At 46.3% G+C, this 18637-nt stretch overlaps 1 protein-coding gene and 1 long non-coding RNA gene across 2 annotated transcripts in view; one reads left to right on the forward strand and one right to left on the reverse strand.

Moving 5' to 3' along the window:
* The window catches only part of LOC141105536 (uncharacterized), a 111338-nt gene that overhangs the window by 47582 nt on the left and 45119 nt on the right, over nt 1-18637 (reverse strand). The gene's annotated exons all lie outside the window — the stretch shown is intronic.
* Nucleotides 1-18637, forward strand: part of LPAR5 (lysophosphatidic acid receptor 5) — a 52665-nt gene that overhangs the window by 23461 nt on the left and 10567 nt on the right. The gene's annotated exons all lie outside the window — the stretch shown is intronic.

The following is an 18637-nucleotide window of genomic DNA, read 5'->3' on the forward strand; positions in this document are numbered from 1 at the left end:
AGCTACAATGGAATGGTTTAGATCAAAGCATATTCATGTGTTAGAATGGCCCAGTCACAGTCCAGACCTAAATCACATTGAGAATCTGTGGCAAGACTTGAAAATTGCTGTTTACAGACGCTCTCCATCCAATCTGACAGAGCTTGAGATATTTTACAAAGAAGAATGGGCAGAAATGTCCTCTCTAGATGTGCAAAGCTGGTAGAGACATCCCCAAAAAGACTTGTAGAGAAAGGGGGTTCTACAAAGTATTGACTCCGGGGGGCGCCATACAAATGCCCCTCCCCCCACACTTTTCACATATTTATTTGTATCATTTTCCTTCCACTTCACAATTATGAGCCACTTTGTGTTGGTCTATCACATAAAATCCCAATAAAACACATTTACTTTTTTTGGTTGTAACAAAATGTGGGAAATTTCAAGGAGTATGAATACTTTTTCAAGGCACTGTATGAAATGTGTATTCTATAACGTTGTACATCAATTTTAGATTGTCAAACATACCTTTGTTCGGTTATAGTAAGGCACTGTATTGTACATCCACAACACAATATAGGGAACAGATTGGGTAAACCAATTCCGAAGTACTGTATATACTCGAGTATAAGTCGACCAGAATATAAGCCGAGGCACCTAATTTTACCACAAAAAACTGGGAAAACGTATTGACCCGAGTATAAGACGAGGGTGAGAAATGCGCAGCTACTGTAAGTGGAAAAGAGGGTCAACAATGCCCATTTGCAGCCTCACTTTGCCCATTTGCAGCCTCACTGTGCCCATTTGCAGCCATAGGTCCCCAGAACTTCAAACTCGGTAGTTAAGGGTTCCTAGATGCCCCCTAGCTGCAGCCAAAATTTGGGGTCTCTGGACTCAAAGGGTCCCGAAATGACATTGCTGCAGATGGATACAGTTGACCGACTTTGGGGCCCCGTATCTTGGGGCCACTTGGTGCTAGGAACCCCAAATTTGGTGTGCAAACCCAGTTGAAATAGCACTACAACATATTCAAAGCTGGGGTTCCTAGCACCAAGTGGCCCCAAGATACGGGGCCCCAAAGTCAGTTCAGAAAATGTCAAGCACTTTTCTGCAGCAGAGAATGACATTTTCCGAACCGACTTTGGGGCCCCGTATCTTGGGGCCACTTGGTGCTAGGAACCCCAGCTTTGGATATGTTGTAGTGCTAGTTCCACTGGGTTCGCACTCCAAATGTCATTCTCTGCTGCAGAAAAGGGCTTGACTCGAGTATAAGCCGAGGGGGGCATTTTCAGCACAAAAAAATGTGCTGAAAAACTCGGCTTATACTGGAGTATATACGGTATGTCGTCTCGTACAGATCACTGGCCAAAAGGTCATATAAATTTCAATGCAGACAAAGACATTTATCTCCAGGTAGGAAAAGGAACAAAAAAAGGGAAAAAAAGGCAGAAAAGAGGAGTGACTGTGCAAACATACCGCGCTACCAAGTGTGACCAAAAGCCAAAAGGGCACTAGGCATTCCCTAAGATTTGATCCGTGGGTCCCAAGTTTTTTTTTTTAACCCTGTAATTTTATTGTTTTAGATAGCCGGAAGTCTTTCATTAATCAGCATCCAGGATAACAAAAAGATTTTTTGGTTTGCATTATTTTTATTTATGTTTATTATATTTTTATTATACTTTTTGTCTTTTTTTTTCATATATTTAACCTCTTTCTGAGTATAGATCTATATGTTTTCTATACATGTTGGTTTTTTTTTTGTCTTTTTTTTTTTTACATTCTTTATTTAAAGAAAGGAGAACACGTCATACACTTTACAGAGTTCTACACGTGTTTTGAATCCTCTTCCTGTTGGCTGTCAGTGTCTCGCTACCTATAGATAATAATACTTTTTATGGTTAGTCTTGAACTGCTGTTTTGAGGTCATGTCCCCGTGCTCTTGATCTAGGCTTTATATTGAAAATACTGAAACCCCCCACAATGACCTCTTTTTGGAAAGTAGACAACCTAAGGTGATCTAATATATTTTTTTTTTTTCTCCCCTTTTTTTCTGAAATGAAAAAATCATGCCGTTAACGAGGGGGTTAAAACCTGGAGCTCGTTAGTGGTGCATAGATACATTTAATGTGCAGGTCTACACAGAGGGAGAGGGAGGGGAAGGGGTTAACACACAGGTCACATACAGCTGGAGAATGCAAATGAAGGGGTTAATATGCAGGATGAAGGGGTTTAATACAGCTGGAGTGTGGAAATGAAGGGGTTAATGTGCAGGATGAAGGGGTTTAATTACAGATGACAGCGACAGACTGGAGATCAATAGTGTAGGGGGCGATTGGGGTGAAAGGGTTAAAACGTATTTGTTGCTGTGCTGATTGTGTACCCTGTTCAGGAACTAATACACAAGTCATTTATTCAATAGTTGCTCTCTCCTTCCCATTCCTCCATTGTGAAAAGAAGGGGAGGGCTCACCGATGTAAACACCTACACTGTTTACATCACGTTATCGGCCTTCCTATGACCAATCACATCAATCTGAAGGTACAGAGCTACTTAGATCAGCTCTGTACACAGTGTCTGTTGTACAAGGAAGGCTCAGTTCACTGGCAAGAATGGACGGAATGGTCACCTAGCAGTGCTTTATCCAGTGGCATTTATAACCAGCCACCACTTCACCGCTTTTAAAAAGTGGTTATAGTGAACCCATGGTCATGTTATGTACATTCAAGTATATAAAAGCTCCTAACAAGCAGTAAATTGGCTTTAAACGAACCTTCAATGACAGCTGTAGATACAGGCACTGTGGAGCAGTTCATACACTGAAGTCCCGCAGGAAGTGACCCTCCACAACAGATTTATAGACATAAAATGGGATGACAGTTTCGGCAGCATGAAGAACGATTAGAATGTCTCTTAATGGTCTTTATTGAGGTCCATGCCTTTTTTTTGTCCCAGCGGCAGCCGTTCTTTCACCACCATTTCTTGTTCAGGGGTCAAACAGACAGGAAGTAGGGAAAATCTCCCCTGATGGGGCCACAGACAAAGCTTGACAGAAATGATAACTCTTCTTAGAGCCATGGGTAGACTTTGGCTGAACTTACACTTTAAGAGGCTGTATCTTAGATATTATGAGTTTGAACTATAACCGTTTGCATGTTCAAAGTCACTCAGGAAAAGCTGAGTCATTGATTGCACGGTATTGTCCTATATTACAATAATAGTAATCTAGAAACATGCAGAGGTCAATAACAGACAAGACGGCTACCCAAATCACACTCACAGAGACCTCCAACTAAACTCTATGAACTGCTCAGGATACCTTTCATAATAATTAAGGAGGTCCCGATTCCTCTATATAGATCTTTATATCACTAGAGGGATCACCAGCAGGAGGAAGGAGGTCCTGATTCCTCTATATAGATCTTTATATCACTAGAGGGATCACCAGCAGGAGGAAGGAGGTCCTGATTCCTCTATATAGATCTTTATATCACTAGAGGGGTCACCAGCAGGAGGAAGGAGGTCCTGATTCCTCTATATAGATCTTTATATCACTAGAGGGATCACCAGCAGGAAGAAGGAGGTCCTGATTCCTCTATACAGATCTTTATATCACTAGAGGGATCACCAGCAGGAGGAAGGAGGTCCTGATTCCTCTATACAGATCTTTATATCACTAGAGGGATCACCAGCAGGAAGAAGGAGGTCTTGATTCCTCTATATAGATCTTTATATCACTAGAGGGGTCACCAGCAGGAGGAAGGAGGTCCTGATTCCTCTATACAGATCTTTATATCACTAGAGGGGTCACCAGCGGGAGGAAGGAGGTCCTGATTCCTCTATATAGATCTTTATATCACTAGAGGGGTCACCAGCAGGAGGAAGGAGGTCCTGATTCCTCTATATAGATCTTCATATCACTAGAGGGGTCACATGCAGGAGGAAGGAGGTCCTGATCCCTCCATATAGATCTTTATATCACTAGAGGGGTCACCAGCAGGAAGAAGGAGGTCCTGATTCCTCTATATAGATCTTTATATCACTAGAGGGATCACCAGCAGGAGGAAGGAGGTCCCGATTCCTCTATATACATCTTTATACCACTAGAGCAGGGGTGGTCCGTTCGTTAAGTGCGCACGGGCACCGCCGCCCCCTCATCCATGCATCCCCTTTCAGGACACCAGCGCATGGATTCCAATGCTGTTTTTTCAAGCACTAATTAGAGCCAGAGGCTCTAATAGGCTTCAATATAGGGTGGGCTCGGGTCTCAGAGAGTGCGCTCCAATCCCACCCAGTTGTGTTAAACAGTTATCGCTGTTATAACACTGATCCTCCTCCCGGCCAATCAGCAAGCCGTTTTTTACACCGGTCACCCGATTGGCTGAAAGGACAGGCGATCCTAGGAGGAGGAGGGGAGGAGCTGGAAGCCGCCATGGAGGAGAGGACACAGAGCCGCTGCACCACCCGCCGCCGATGGGGTAAGTGCCAGACCAACCGGCAAACAGATGGGGGGGGTGTTTGTTTGCCGCCCCCCCAATAAAAAAACACCAGCTGCCACTGCACTAGAGGGATCACCAGCAGGAGGAAGGAGGTCCTGATTCCTCTATATAGATCTTTATATCACTAGAGGGGTCACCAGCAGGAGGAAGGAGGTCCTGATTCCTCTATATAGTTCTTTATATCACTAGAGGGATCACCATCAGGAGGAAGGAGGTCCTGATTTCTCTATATAGATCTTTATATCACTAGAGGGGTCACCATCAGGAGGAAGGAGGTCCTGATTTCTCTATATAGATCTTTATATCACTAGAGGGGTCACCATCAGGAGGAAGGAGGTCCTGATTTCTCTATATAGATCTTTATATCACTAGAGGGGTCACCAGCATGGAGAAGGAGGTCCTGATTCCTCTATATAGATCTTTATATCACTAGAGGGATCACCAGCAGGAGGAAGGAGGTCCTGTTTCCTCTATATAGATCTTCATATCACTAGAGGGGTCACATGCAGGAGGAAGGAGGTCCTGATCCCTCTATATAGATCTTTATATCACTAGAGGGGTCACCAGCAGGAAGAAGGAGGTCCTGATTCCTCTATATAGATCTTTATATCACTAGAGGGGTCACCAGCAGGAGGAAGGAGGTCCTGATCCCTCCATATAGATCTTTATATCACTAGAGGGGTCACCAGCAGGTGGAAGGAGGTCCTGATTCCTCTATATAGATCGTTATATCACTAGAGGGGTCACCAGCAGGAGGAAGGAGGTCCTGATTCCTCTATATAGATCGTTATATCACTAGAGGGATCACCAGCAGGAGGAAGGAGGTCCTGATTCCTCTATATAGATCTTCATATCACTAGAGGGATCACCTGCAGGAAGAAGGAGGTCCCGATTCCTCTATATACATCTTCATATCACTAGAGGGATCACCAGCAGGAGGAAGGAGGTCCCGATTCCTCTATATAGATCGTTATATCACTAGAGGGATCACCAGCAGGAGGAAGGAGGTCCTGATTCCTCTATATAGATCTTTATATCACTAGAGGGATCACCAGCAGGAGGAAGGAGGTCCCGATTCCTCTATATACATCTTTATACCACTAGAGCAGGGGTGGTCCGTTCGTTAAGTGCGCACGGGCACCGCCGCCCCCTCATCCATGCATCCCCTTTCAGGACACCAGCGCATGGATTCCAATGCTGTTTTTTCAAGCACTAATTAGAGCCAGAGGCTCTAATAGGCTTCAATATAGGGTGGGCTCGGGTCACAGAGAGTGCGCTCCAATCCCACCCAGTTGTGTTAAACAGTTATCGCTGTTATAACACTGATCCTCCTCCCGGCCAATCAGCAAGCCGGTTTTTACACCGGTCACCCGATTGGCTGAAAGGACAGGCGATCCTAGGAGGAGGAGGGGAGGAGCTGGAAGCCGCCATGGAGGAGAGGACACAGAGCCGCTGCACCACCCGCCGCCGATAGGGTAAGTGCCAGACCAACCGGCAAACAGATGGGGGGGGTGTTTGTTTGCCGCCCCCCAATAAAAAAACACCACCTGCCACTGCACTAGAGGGATCACCAGCAGGAGGAAGGAGGTCCTGATTCCTCTATATAGATCTTTATATCACTAGAGGGGTCACCAGCAGGAGGAAGGAGGTCCTGATTCCTCTAGATAGATCCTTATATCACTAGAGGGGTCACCAGCAGAAGGAAAGGGGTCCTGATTCCTCTATATAGATCCTTGTATCACTAGAGGGGTCACCAGCAGAAGGAAAGGGGTCCTGATTCCTCTATATAGATCCTTGTATCACTAGAGGGGTCACCAGCAGAAGGAAAGGGGTCCTGATTCCTCTATATAGATCTTTATATCACTAGAGGGGTCACCAGCAGGAGGAAGGAGGTCCTGATTCCTCTAGATAGATCCTTATATCACTAGAGGGGTCACCAGCAGAAGGAAAGGGGTCCTGATTCCTCTATATAGATCCTTGTATCACTAGAGGGGTCACCAGCAGAAGGAAAGGGGTCCTGATTCCTCTATATAGATCCTTGTATCACTAGAGGGGTCACCAGCAGAAGGAAAGGGGTCCTGATTCCTCTATATAGATCTTTATATCACTAGAGGGGTCACCAGCAGGAGGAAGGAGGTCCTGATTCCTCTATATAGATCTTTATATCACTAGAGGGGTCACCAGCAGGAGGAAGGAGGTCCTGATTCCTCTATATAGATCTTTATATCACTAGAGGGGTCACCAGCAGGAGGAAGGAGGTCCTGATTCCTCTATATAGATCTTTATATCACTAGAGGGGTCACCAGCAGGAGGAAGGAGGTCCTGATTCCTCTATATAGATCTTTATATCACTAGAGGGGTCACCAGCAGGAGGAAGGAGGTCCTGATTCCTCTATATAGATCTTTATATCACTAGAGGGATCACCAGCAGGAGGAAGGAGGTCCTGATTCTTCTATATAGATCTTTATATCACTAGAGGGGTCACCATCAGGAGGAAGGAGGCCCTGATTCTTCTATATAGATCTTTATATCACTAGAGGGGTCACCAGCATGGAGAAGGAGGTCCTGATTTCTCTATATAGATCTTTATATCACTAGAGGGGTCACCAGCAGGAGGAAGGAGGCCCTGATTCCTCTATATAGATCTTTAGTGAGACCTCATTTAGAATACTGTGTCCAGTTCTGGAGACCTCACTTACACAAAGATATTAATAAGACAGCAACAAAAAGAGTGAAAGGTATGGAGGATAAAACCTATCTGGAGAGACTACAGGACCCTAATACATAGAAACTGGAGGAAAGAAGGTAAAGGGGAGACATGACTGAAACCTTTAAACCCATGAAGGGGGTGAATAAGGTTCAGGAGGGCAGTATATTCAATATGAAGCCAAGATCAAGAACAGGGGGACATGACCATGCAGGAGCAAAGTTTTAAACTAACCTAAGAATGTATTAATTTTTGAAAGAGTTTTCGAGATTTCCAGCAGAGGTAGTAAGTCCATCAACAGGTGAATTTGAACATGTTGGGAACACACCTAGATCTACTGTATACTCAAAAAGGTGAAAAAAAAAATGAAAAGGAGGGGCGGACTTTATGGACCACGGGGTCTTTTTCTGCCATCACTCTTCTATATTTCTAGGTATAGGTGAGTTTTTTTTACGCTTATTTTGAACAGAAATGGTGTAATGTAATAAATTCTTTGAGGACCTTTTGAAAGTCCAAAGTGAAAATGATTCTCTGTCTACTGTATGATGTGTTATATTAGGTAAGAATGTAAGAATTGGTATTTTGGTAGCAAATTTCCCTTTAAAACCACAGATTGTAACCTGTCCTCCTCCCTCTGTCTACACTCATTCTCAGAAATGACACATAACCCACACATACCCTTATCAACATATAAAAGTGAAAAAATCTCTAAAAAACAATGTTAGGGTGGTATGAAGAGCAATACATGGTTACTTATCATGTTTAGGCCATGGGATAAAAAAAATCACCTCTGCCAGTTGTGTTTGAGCAGCTACGACCACCTGCCTGAATACCTAAACAATGATTGGCTCTGATAGGGTGCAATCACTGTTCAGCTGATTTTGCCCCCAACTCACCCCCCCCCCCCCCCATACTTACCCTCATTCGATCCAGCACTGTGCATGTCTACAGTTCTTCTGTCCCCTCACTTCCAGGTCTCACTGGCTTTGCTGGGGAGCCAGTGATGAGAGGGCAGGGGGCAGGGCAGAGTCCCGCTGTCTGTGTCAATGGACAAGAGCGAGCACACACGAGTGCCCGCATGGGAAGCGGCTTCCCGTGGGGGCACTGAACTGGAGGGGCCAGGAGCGCTAGCGGGGGGACCCAAGAAGTGGAGGTTCAGGACCGCTCTGTGCAATTCCACGCACCTGCACAGATTTTTTCTCAAAGTAAATTTTTATCGAGCCGGGTGGTGCCAACAGGGCCACCAATGGCTCAAATTTTAGTCAAATTTTTTTTCCAGTGGGACCCAACCATCCAGGGACATAACCAGCCCCCCTAATCAACACCTGGCCCCAGGGGGTATGCCCTTCCATACTAAATGGCCCAACCCCCCCCCCCGACCTTCCAGAGCCATGCTCCACCATCACCATCTCCATTACTTTCCAACTCTTCATCGCTGATGATAAATTTGCCATTGTCAGGAGCCAATCCAACTCTAAAGGAAAGTAAGGACCCATCACACAAAATGGCCCACTATCCAAGATTCTATTGAATCCATCGCAACTAAACTGAGCACACCTACCCTGCCCTACTCTTGGTCCTCCTTCACATGGACCTCCTGCATCTGTTTTATTTTAATGCAGGAGAACTCGATCTAGTATGTTTGGGCCAAGCAACTTCCCGTCTGATACCTGAAGTATATTGAGTGTGCCTAAATGCTTTGCAGCGATTTAGGAGCAGTGTTATATTTTTATCAGTGAATACAAGGCTTTCTCTGATTGGGGTGAGGTGGAGAGGCAAGTGGATGATCTCACTATTTCCACCTCGGCCAATCAGAGGAAGCCTTGTATTCACTGATAAAAATACGAGGCTTCTCCTAAATGTCAAAGCAATTACCGAGTTTTGGGGTGGAGGAACTTGACTGGCCTGGACACCTGACATAAACCCAATAGAACAGCCTTGGGATGAATTAGAGTGCAGACTGCGAGCCAGGCCTTCACGTCCAACATCAGTGCCTGACCTCTCAAATGTGCAGTCATGTTGGAACAGGAAGGGGCCGTCCTCAAACTGTTCCCACAAGGTTGGGAGCATGAAATTGTCCAAAATGTCTTGGAAGGCTGACACCTTAAGAGTTCTCCTCACTGGATTAAGGGTCCAAGCCCAACCCCTGAAAGACAACCCCACACCATAATCCCCCCCCCCTCCACCAAATGATTTGGACTAGTGTACAAAGCAAGGTCTATAAAGACATGGATGAGCGAGTTTGGGGTGGAGGAATTTGACTGGCCTGCACGCGGTCCTGATCTCAACCCGATAGAACACCTTTGGGATGAATTAGAGAGGAGACTGCGTCCAACATCAGTGCCTGACCTCACAAATGCTCTTCTGGAAGAATGGTCAAACATTCCCATAGACACCCTCCTAAACCTTGTGGACGGCCTTCCCAGAAGAGTCGAAGCTGTTATAGCCGCAAAGGGCGGAGCCAACTCAATATTGAACCCTACGGACTAAGACTGGGGATGCCATTAAAGTTCATGTGCGTGTAAAGGCAGGTGTCCCAATACTTTTGGTAATGTAGTGCAGCTGTACTCCACAGTTCCACCTCAAGACGATGAGAGGCTGCAAATTTGCCCAGCATAAAGATTCCGGGCATATTTCCTGAACGCAGGAAATGCGCTGTACGCCCATGCATGGGTAAACCCCTTTTTAGAGGCGCATGGGCCGCATACGGCCATTTATTTTTTATAATGGTAGTGGACTGAACGTGGCACCTGCGGCTCCCAAGGTGTGGGAAAACATGCAGAGCTTTATGCTGGGCAAATTTTCATCCCCCCACCATCCTTCTTGCTTTAGCTTTTTTTTTTTTTTTTTTTTTTTTTAGAGGGGGGGAGGAGTGTGACACCATGTGACTCAGCAGTGACTACAGTGGTTGGGCTCCACTGGAAATTTTGGTAATGGAAAGGGATCCATATGTGGAGTGTGACACGATGATGTGACTCAGCAGTGGCTACAGTGGTTGGGCTCCACTGGAAATTTTGGTAATGGAAAGGGATCCATATGTGGAGTGTGACACGATGATGTGACTCAGCAGTGGCTACAGTGGTTGGGCTCCACTGGAAATTTTGGTAATGGAAAGGGATCCATATGTGGAGTGTGACACGATGATGTGACTCAGCAGTGACTACAGTGGTTGGGCTCCACTGGAAATTTTGGTAATGGAAAGGGATCCATATGTGGAGTGTGACACGATGATGTGACTCAGCAGTGGCTACAGTGGTTGGGCTCCACTGGAAATTTTGGTAATGGAAAGGGATCCATATGTGGAGTGTGACACGATGATGTGACTCAGCAGTGACTACAGTGGTTGGGCTCCACTGGAAATTTTGGTAATGGAAAGGGATCCATATGTTGAGTGTGACACGATGATGTGACTCAGCAGTGGCTACAGTGGTTGGGCTCCACTGGAAATTTTTGGTAATTTCCCTCATGCCCTGCAGTGATTCAAATTCGCAAAAACCACGTAATACCAAAATAACAGTTTTAGAGAAGTTGGCATTGAAGTTATGTGATTTTCTTTATTTCTGCACACCACCAACGTTCCACAGATCCTCTCCTCGCCCACGTCCCAGTGACGCCACGTTGTGTACACGGTGTTTCTGCACACGACGGCGCGCTAAGTATGGACTTCCTGCTGTATGCATTCTGGACTCCATTCTTACATAGTGATCTCATCTGCTCCACCACCTCTCTGTCACCTGAGGACACTCGTAGTTTCAGTTTTAGTGTAAATGGTAATTCAGCTTTTTATGTAAATCTGTTGGAAGGATATGGGGGGGGGGGAGGGGGGAGGGAGGAAGAATGCAGCTGCACTCTGTCCGCAAATGTCACATAATACGAATGTGTGCAAACCATTCATTCACGGTTCATATTCTACCATCGGTAGCTGAACAGGTGCCGCCCCACTTCCCGCTCAACGAACGTCTGGAGGCAAATCTGAGAATATCCGCCGGTCTTCACACATTTTTGTATTCTGTATTAGATCGCAGCAGAATGAACGCGGTGGTCTGTTGCGTAGTTTAGAACTTTATTTTTTTTTTAGCAGACACAAAAAAAAAATTAGATGCATTTCTGTTTTTTTTTTTTTTACTTTTAAAGTGGCTGTAAATCCGATTCATGAAATTTAACCTGGGCACCTATATCTGCAGTATAAAAGCTTGAGGGGTAGGTTGGGTGGCACTATGGTATCTGCCACCTCATCCCTATTGAATTGAGATTGGCAGTAATAGGATGATTGGGATTATAACGGTGCCCATAACAAAGGAATATACAGTATCTGACAAAAGTAAGTACACCCCTCAGTGACATTTGTGTAAATCTTTTCTTCTATCTTTTCATGTGACAACACTGAAGAAATGACACTTGTCTACAATGTAAAGTAGTGAGTGTACAGCTTGTATAACAGTGTAAATTTACTGTCCCCTCAAAATAACTCAACACACAGCCATTAATGTCTAAACCGCTGGCAACAAAAGTCAGGACACCCCTAAGTGACAATCTCCAAATAAATAAAACTGCAAAAAATATGCAACAGAATTGCCACTGGGGTGCAATTTGCCTTTGAAATGCCAGAAGAATGGCAAAGTAATGCCGTTGGGGTGCCATTTGAGTGCCATTAATATGTCAATGCAATGCCATTGGGGTGTCATCTGCCTAAGGGGGGGCCCTTAGAATGGCTCTGCAATGCCACTAAGGTACCTGTTGGCATTGTGGTTCCATTAGAATGGCACTGAAATGTCATTGGGGGGCCCTTAGAATGGCTCTGTAATGCCACTGGGGTACCATTTGCCATTGTGATTCCATTAGAATGGCACTGCGATGCCATTGGGTGCCATTTGCCATTGGAGTTCTATTAGAACAGCACTGAAATGTCATTGGGGGGGGCCCTTAGAATGGCTCTGCAATGCCACTGGGGTACAATATGCCATTGTGGTTCCATTAGAACGGCACTGCGATGCCATTGGGTGCCATTGGAATAGCACTGAAATGTCATGGGGGGGGGGGGGCATAAAATGGCTCTGCAATGCCACTGGGGTACCATTTGCCATTGTGGTTCCATTAGAATGGCACTGCGATGCCATTGGGTGCCATTTGCCATTGGAGTGCCACTAGAATAACACTACAATGCCACTGGGGTGCCATTTGCCTAAGGGGGCCCTTAGAGTGGCTCTGCAGTGCCACTGGGGTGCTATTCCTGTAGACGGGCATCCAAATTTTCTTGTACAGTATCTGCCAATGCATATACAATACAATGCGTTATGTTGCGATCCAATACTGAAAATGCGACAGGTGTGTGTTTTTTTTTTTTTTTATTCATGCCCGCCCTGCCAGCCCATTGAGAATGAATAGGCTGCCCTAACACAGCACACTATATCGGAAAGCACAAATATGAAGGGGCCCTATAAACGTGCACAGTTAAAAAGTAATCTGGGGAAGGTTTAATATTGTCACAATAATACTTTGGAGCAGCAGAGGGAGGATATCATGGATCATGCTGCACCCTTACTCCCCATTTACAATATTAGTTGTGCTTTAATGCAATGTGTATGTAGGTGGGGTGCAGCGTAGTGCGGAGGCAGTATTTCACACAGACGGGTACAATAGAAATCTTGTACTGAACTTATGCAGCAACCGTTCACAACAAACCCGGTAGGAGAGCGACCCAGCCTGGTGCAGGTGACAGGAGCAGATTCCAGCTGGACTGACATCTGTTGAGAGGGGACAGAATGTGGCCTGACCGTCTAGTGCCCAATTAGGAAGGTGTCCAGAAGAGATGCAACACTACACTGTCCCTTCTCATAAGGCACCTTTCCCTAATACTAGTACTGTCCCCCACAGAGGGACCTATCCCTACACTACCCACTCGCAAAAAACACACCAAGTCTGGGAGCCAGGGCTTTTAAATGGGCTTTGCCTGACCCAAGATGGCTGCCAAAGTCACACGGGGCAGCAGCATCCAATTGGTTGCTTCCCCAGTGACCCAGGAACTGTGTTCCTCTCATCTTCCTCTCCAGCTGCGGAAGAGCACCACCTGCAGTGGAGAAAGTAGACTGCACCTGCCTACACATAACTGAGAAAGAAGGCACACGGTGCTAATGGATTCCATTCATTCTGAATGACATGCACTCCTGTCCCCCGCACACCGTGCGACATGCACTCCTGACCTCTGCACACCATACGGCATGCACTCCTGTCCTCTGCACACCGTGCGACATGCACTCCTGTCCTCTGCACACCATAGGGCATGCACTCCTGTCCTCTGCACGCTATACGACATGCACTCCTGTCCTCTGCACACCGTGCGACATTCACTACTGTCCCCCACACACCGTACGACCTGCACTCCTGTCCTCTGCATGCTATACGAGATGCACTCCTGTCCTCTGCACACCATGCAACGTGCACTCCTGTCCTCTGCACGCTATACGACATGCACTCCTGTCCTCTGCACACCATGCAACATGCACTCCTGTCCTGTGCACGCTATACGACATGCACTCCTGTCCTCTGCACACCGTGCGACATTCACTACTGTCCCCCACACACCGTACGACATGCACTCCTGTCCTCTGCACACCGTGCAACACTCACTACTGTCCTCCACACACCGTGCCACCTGCATTCCTGTCCTCTGCACACCGTGCGACATGCACTCCTGACCTCTGCACACCGTGCGACATGGACTCCTGTCCTCTGCACACCGTGCGACATGCACTCCTGTCCTCTGCACACCGTGCGACATGCACTCCTGTCCTCTGCACACCGTGCGACATGCACTCCTGTCCTCTGCACACCGTGCGACGTGCACTCCTGTCCTCTGCACACCGTGCGACGTGCACTCCTGTCCCCCACACACTGTATGACATGCACTCCTGTCCTCTGCACACCGTGCGACCTGCACTCCTGTCTTCTGCACACTGTGTAACACTCACTACTGTCCCCCACACACTGTATGACATGCACTCCTGTCCTCTGCACACCATGCAACACTCACTACTGTCCCCCACACACTGTATGACATGCACTCCTGTCCTCTGCACACCGTGCGACATGCAGTCCTGTCCTCTGCACACTGTACGACCTGCACTCCTGTCTTCTGCACACCGTGTAACACTCACTACTGTCCCCCACACACCGTACGACATGCACTCCTGTCCCTCACACACCGTACGACCTGCACTCCTGTCCCCTGGACACCGTGCAACATGCACTCCTGTCCCCTGCACACCGTGCAACATGCACTCCTGTCCCCTGCACACCGCGCAACATTCACTACTGTCCTCTGCACACTGACGTGCACTCTTGAACCCTTAAGCATTTCTGACCCTTGCGTTTTTTTTTTACTCCTTAAGTCCCCAAGGCTGAACTGCCCCCCCCCCCCCCCCCCCCCCCCCGAGGAAAAAGATAATGATCTGTGGCTCTGTACCTGACTCCACTACTTGTTCTATTTTGAGGTCCTGCTTCCATATTTTCCTTTTTCCTGCTGTAAATATTTACACTGAATTTTCTGTTTAAGCCCTAAAATAGTCAGAGAAATATTATTTAACTGACCGTCCTACTTCAATTAGTATTTTCCGAACCTCCGCACGCTATATGGCATCAACACAACAGATGAGAAATGAAGTGTTTATGTTGAGTATTCAACACCCGGAGGAGGAAACCTCTTAGATCCGGAGTTGTTTGCTTTGCTCTTGAATAGATTAATGAACTGGCCTTCCTGCACCATAGACCTGTCCTGATAGTTGACCTTTTGATAACTCTAGAGGACTCTATTAATGGATTACAGAAATGTCACAATATACAGCAACATTATCAATTTGAAAAAAACAAAAATTTAGGGGTGCACCGATACCATTTTATTTTTACGAGTGCCGATACTTTTCTTTTTTTTTTTTTTAAGTACTCACCGATACCAATTAATAACAATAACTACCGCAACTTTTTTGCTTACACTTCAGCTACTTCCATATACATGTATATTTTTTTTATATTATTAAGTATGTATATGGAATTTTATTTTTTTTTTCATTATTTTTATGCTTACTCATTAGCCCTAAAGAAGGGGGGGGTCCAATCCCCCAAAACCTGTTGGCTAGATGTAAATGTTTACATTTTAATAATCATTTTATAAACCTTAAATCAAAGGTGCAATTTTTCGAGTAAGCACAAAAAAAAAAAAAAAAAAATTCCATAAAACCAATATAAGCGTATTTGGTTCAGATGGTGACAAGCGTGTGTGGCGGCAACCAGGTGAGGAGGACAAAGACAAGTGTGTCTTGTCTACAGTCAAGCATGGTGGTGGGAGTGTCATGGTCTGGGGCTGCATGAGTGCTGCCGGCACTGGGGGGCTACAGATCATTGAGGGAACCATGAATGCCAACATGTACTGTGACATACTGAAGCAGAGCATGATCCCCTCCCTTCAGAGACTGGGCCGCAGGGCAGTATTCCAACATGATAACCACCCCAAACACACCTCCAAGATCACCACTGCCTTGCTAAAGAAGCTGAGGGTAAAGGTGATGGACTGGCCAAGCATGTCTCCAGACCTAAACCCTATTGATCATCTGTGGGACATCCTCAAACGGAAGGTGGAGGAGCGCAAGGTCTCTAACATCCACCAGCTCTGTGATGTCATCATGGAGGAGGGGAAGAGGACTCCAGTGACAACCTGTGAAGCTCTGGTGACCTCCATGTCCAAGAGGGTTAAGGCAGTGCTGGAAAATAATGGTGGCCACACAAAATATTGACACTTTGGGCCCAATTTGGACATTTTCACTTAGGGGTGTACTGACTTTTGTTGCCAGCGGTTTAGACATTAATGGCTGTGTGTTGAGTTATTTTGAGGGGACAGCAAATTTACACTGTTATACAAGCTGTACACTCACTACTTTACATTGTAGCAAAGTGTCATTTCTTCAGTGTTGTCACATGAAAAGATAGAAGAAAAGATTTACAAAAACGTGAGGGGTGTACTCACATTTTAAAAAAATCGCAGCGCAAATATCGTGTGACATAAAAAGTTGCAATAACCGCCATTTTATTCCCTAGGGTTTCTGCTAAAAAAACATATATAATGTTGGGGGGTTCTGAATAGAAAAAAAAAAAAAGATGATTTTTACATGGAGGAGCGAGGTGCCAGAATTGGCCCGGATGGGAAGTGGTTAACATCCTCATACGGAAAGGCTTCTTTACAGTAATGGGCTGTGAAAAGGTAGGATAGACTTCCACAGGAATGAGAACACGCGGCTCTGTCGGTTTTCACAACAAGGCGCGGTGCTTTCCTAAATGTACAAAATATAACCAGCTATTAATAGTAATAGCACAGCGGACGGTTGGTCTAAGAAGTGTCTGAAGGGAATTTCTGTTCTCACAAGGAGGAATTTGGACAAATGTAGTTGGTTTTTTTTTTTTTTGGGTAAACTGTGGGTTAAAGTAAATCTAAATGCAAAACTTTTTTAATTTTGGATAGCGTAATGGAGGGTAATAACCCCGTCAGTTTTTTTTTTTTTTTTTTGACAACTTCACTTCCTGTCCCATAGCCAAAACACAGGGGCGTAACTACAGGGGTCGCAATTGCAACTCGGCACCATGCACCAGGGAGCCCTTGCGGCTCCTTTGTATACCTGGATAGGAGGGGTGGCAGGGGCAGCATATAAAGGAACCAATCCCCTCTTGTGTGCTTCCCCTGGCCCCCCTCATTCCCCCCCCCCCCTTCCCGCAGCTATGCCGGCTTTCCCCCTCCCAACCAGCTGCTGCAAGGAATAAGTCAGGATGGTGAGCAACCAGTAAATATGTCATATACTGGCCTCTTCCTTGTCTGAATGAACAGAGTCAGTGATCTTTACCGATCATTGACTCTGTCCATTCATAACTGAAAGCAAAGGAAACAGTGTTTCCTATGCTTCAGTTTGTGAATGAATAGGAAGCATCTTTACAGAGCTCTTCCTGTCCATTCATTCTGTGCAGCTGAGGCTACAGGGGATTGAGGGGCTGTGTCTCCATTTTCTGTCTCAAAGGTAAAACGCCAGAAATCTGTGTAGATCCCTAATATTTTACAAGAGAAAAAAAAAATGGTAAAAAACAAAAATGATTAAAAAAAATGTTAAAAAAAGTAACAAAAATTAAAAAAAATATATTGTCACCAGTGGCGCAACTACTAAGGTTGTAAAGGTCGCACTTGCAACTGGGCCCTGGCGTTCCGCCACCGGGGCCCTTAATAATATCTTGCACCGGGGCCCTGAAGGTTATAGTTACGCCTCTGCCAAAAAAGGGAAGAAAGAGGAAATCCCTCCATGGTGAGGGAATCCGAGGGCAGACCCTGCAGAGGCGGCTCTAGACCTTGTGAGGCCTTTGGCAAAACTTAGACATGAGGTCCCACTAACGTCCATAATGGGGAAAAAAAATTCAAGCAAGAAAAATGGCTGCAGAAAGATGTACAGATCTAGCACACAGGTGATCAGCACCACTTCCGGGGCACCCTCCTCACCCATCAGATATATGCAGCCAACACAATATCTGGGACCAAGCAAGGTGACTACCCCACTAGAAATTACCCCCATTGCCTTGGAGAGAGAGGAGGGGGGGGGAGAGGGGTGACAGAGAGGGGGGGTCAGAGAGAGAGAGAGATTCCTGTCCCTGTCTGCAGCCCCTTCTGCGCCCCCGTGTCCCAGTCTGCATAATTTATATGCAGAGTCTAAACTATATGGAAGCTCCAGTCGTGGTGAAGTGGTGGGGTTACTCATTGTGCTCTGTAGCAGTGTGTTCGGTCCCTGCTCATCCATGTGTAAAGGGGGCTGAGGCTGGGGGGGAAACATGGCCCGGGCTGAGTATGCTATCCTCCATGTCAGTGGACACTGCCAGAGATCTCAGAAGGCAGGGGGAAAGTTTGTGGACAGGAGAGTAGGGTGGCATGGTGAGTCATCCCCAGGAGTGGCCACCTCTCCCTCTGTGTTGTTGAGGGCCCCATGGCGTTCTGGCGCCATCTCAGAAAACTTTGCCGGTTGTTGCGGCTTCAGGAAGCGATCCTTCGGTTTCCTGGGCATCAAGGTACCAGCAATGTATGGCAAGCTGCAGGGGAGCCGCTGACCATGAGCTCTGAGACTAAGGGTAAAGGGTCCTCGCGATGCCATGCCGAGACCCCCCCCCCTTCCCCACTGATCACAGGCAAACTAGGCGGTCGTGAGGCCCCTGTGAGTGCGAGGCCTTAGGCGGCTGCCTAATTTGCCTGATTACAGAGCCGTCTCTGGGACCCTGATCCACTAGAATTAGTGTCCCAATTGGAAGATTTTTGTTCAGGTGTCAATGCAAAATTTGGGATTTTATTTTATTTTTTACTTTGATGATAATGGTAAACAGGACAAATAGAGAGGGTGAATCTCCCAAACGTTGGCAAAGACCCCAATGAAAACTGTAATC

Source organism: Aquarana catesbeiana, linkage group LG08, assembly GCF_042186555.1.
Source record: "Aquarana catesbeiana isolate 2022-GZ linkage group LG08, ASM4218655v1, whole genome shotgun sequence".
In the NCBI taxonomy this organism is placed as follows: domain Eukaryota; kingdom Metazoa; phylum Chordata; class Amphibia; order Anura; family Ranidae; genus Aquarana; species Aquarana catesbeiana.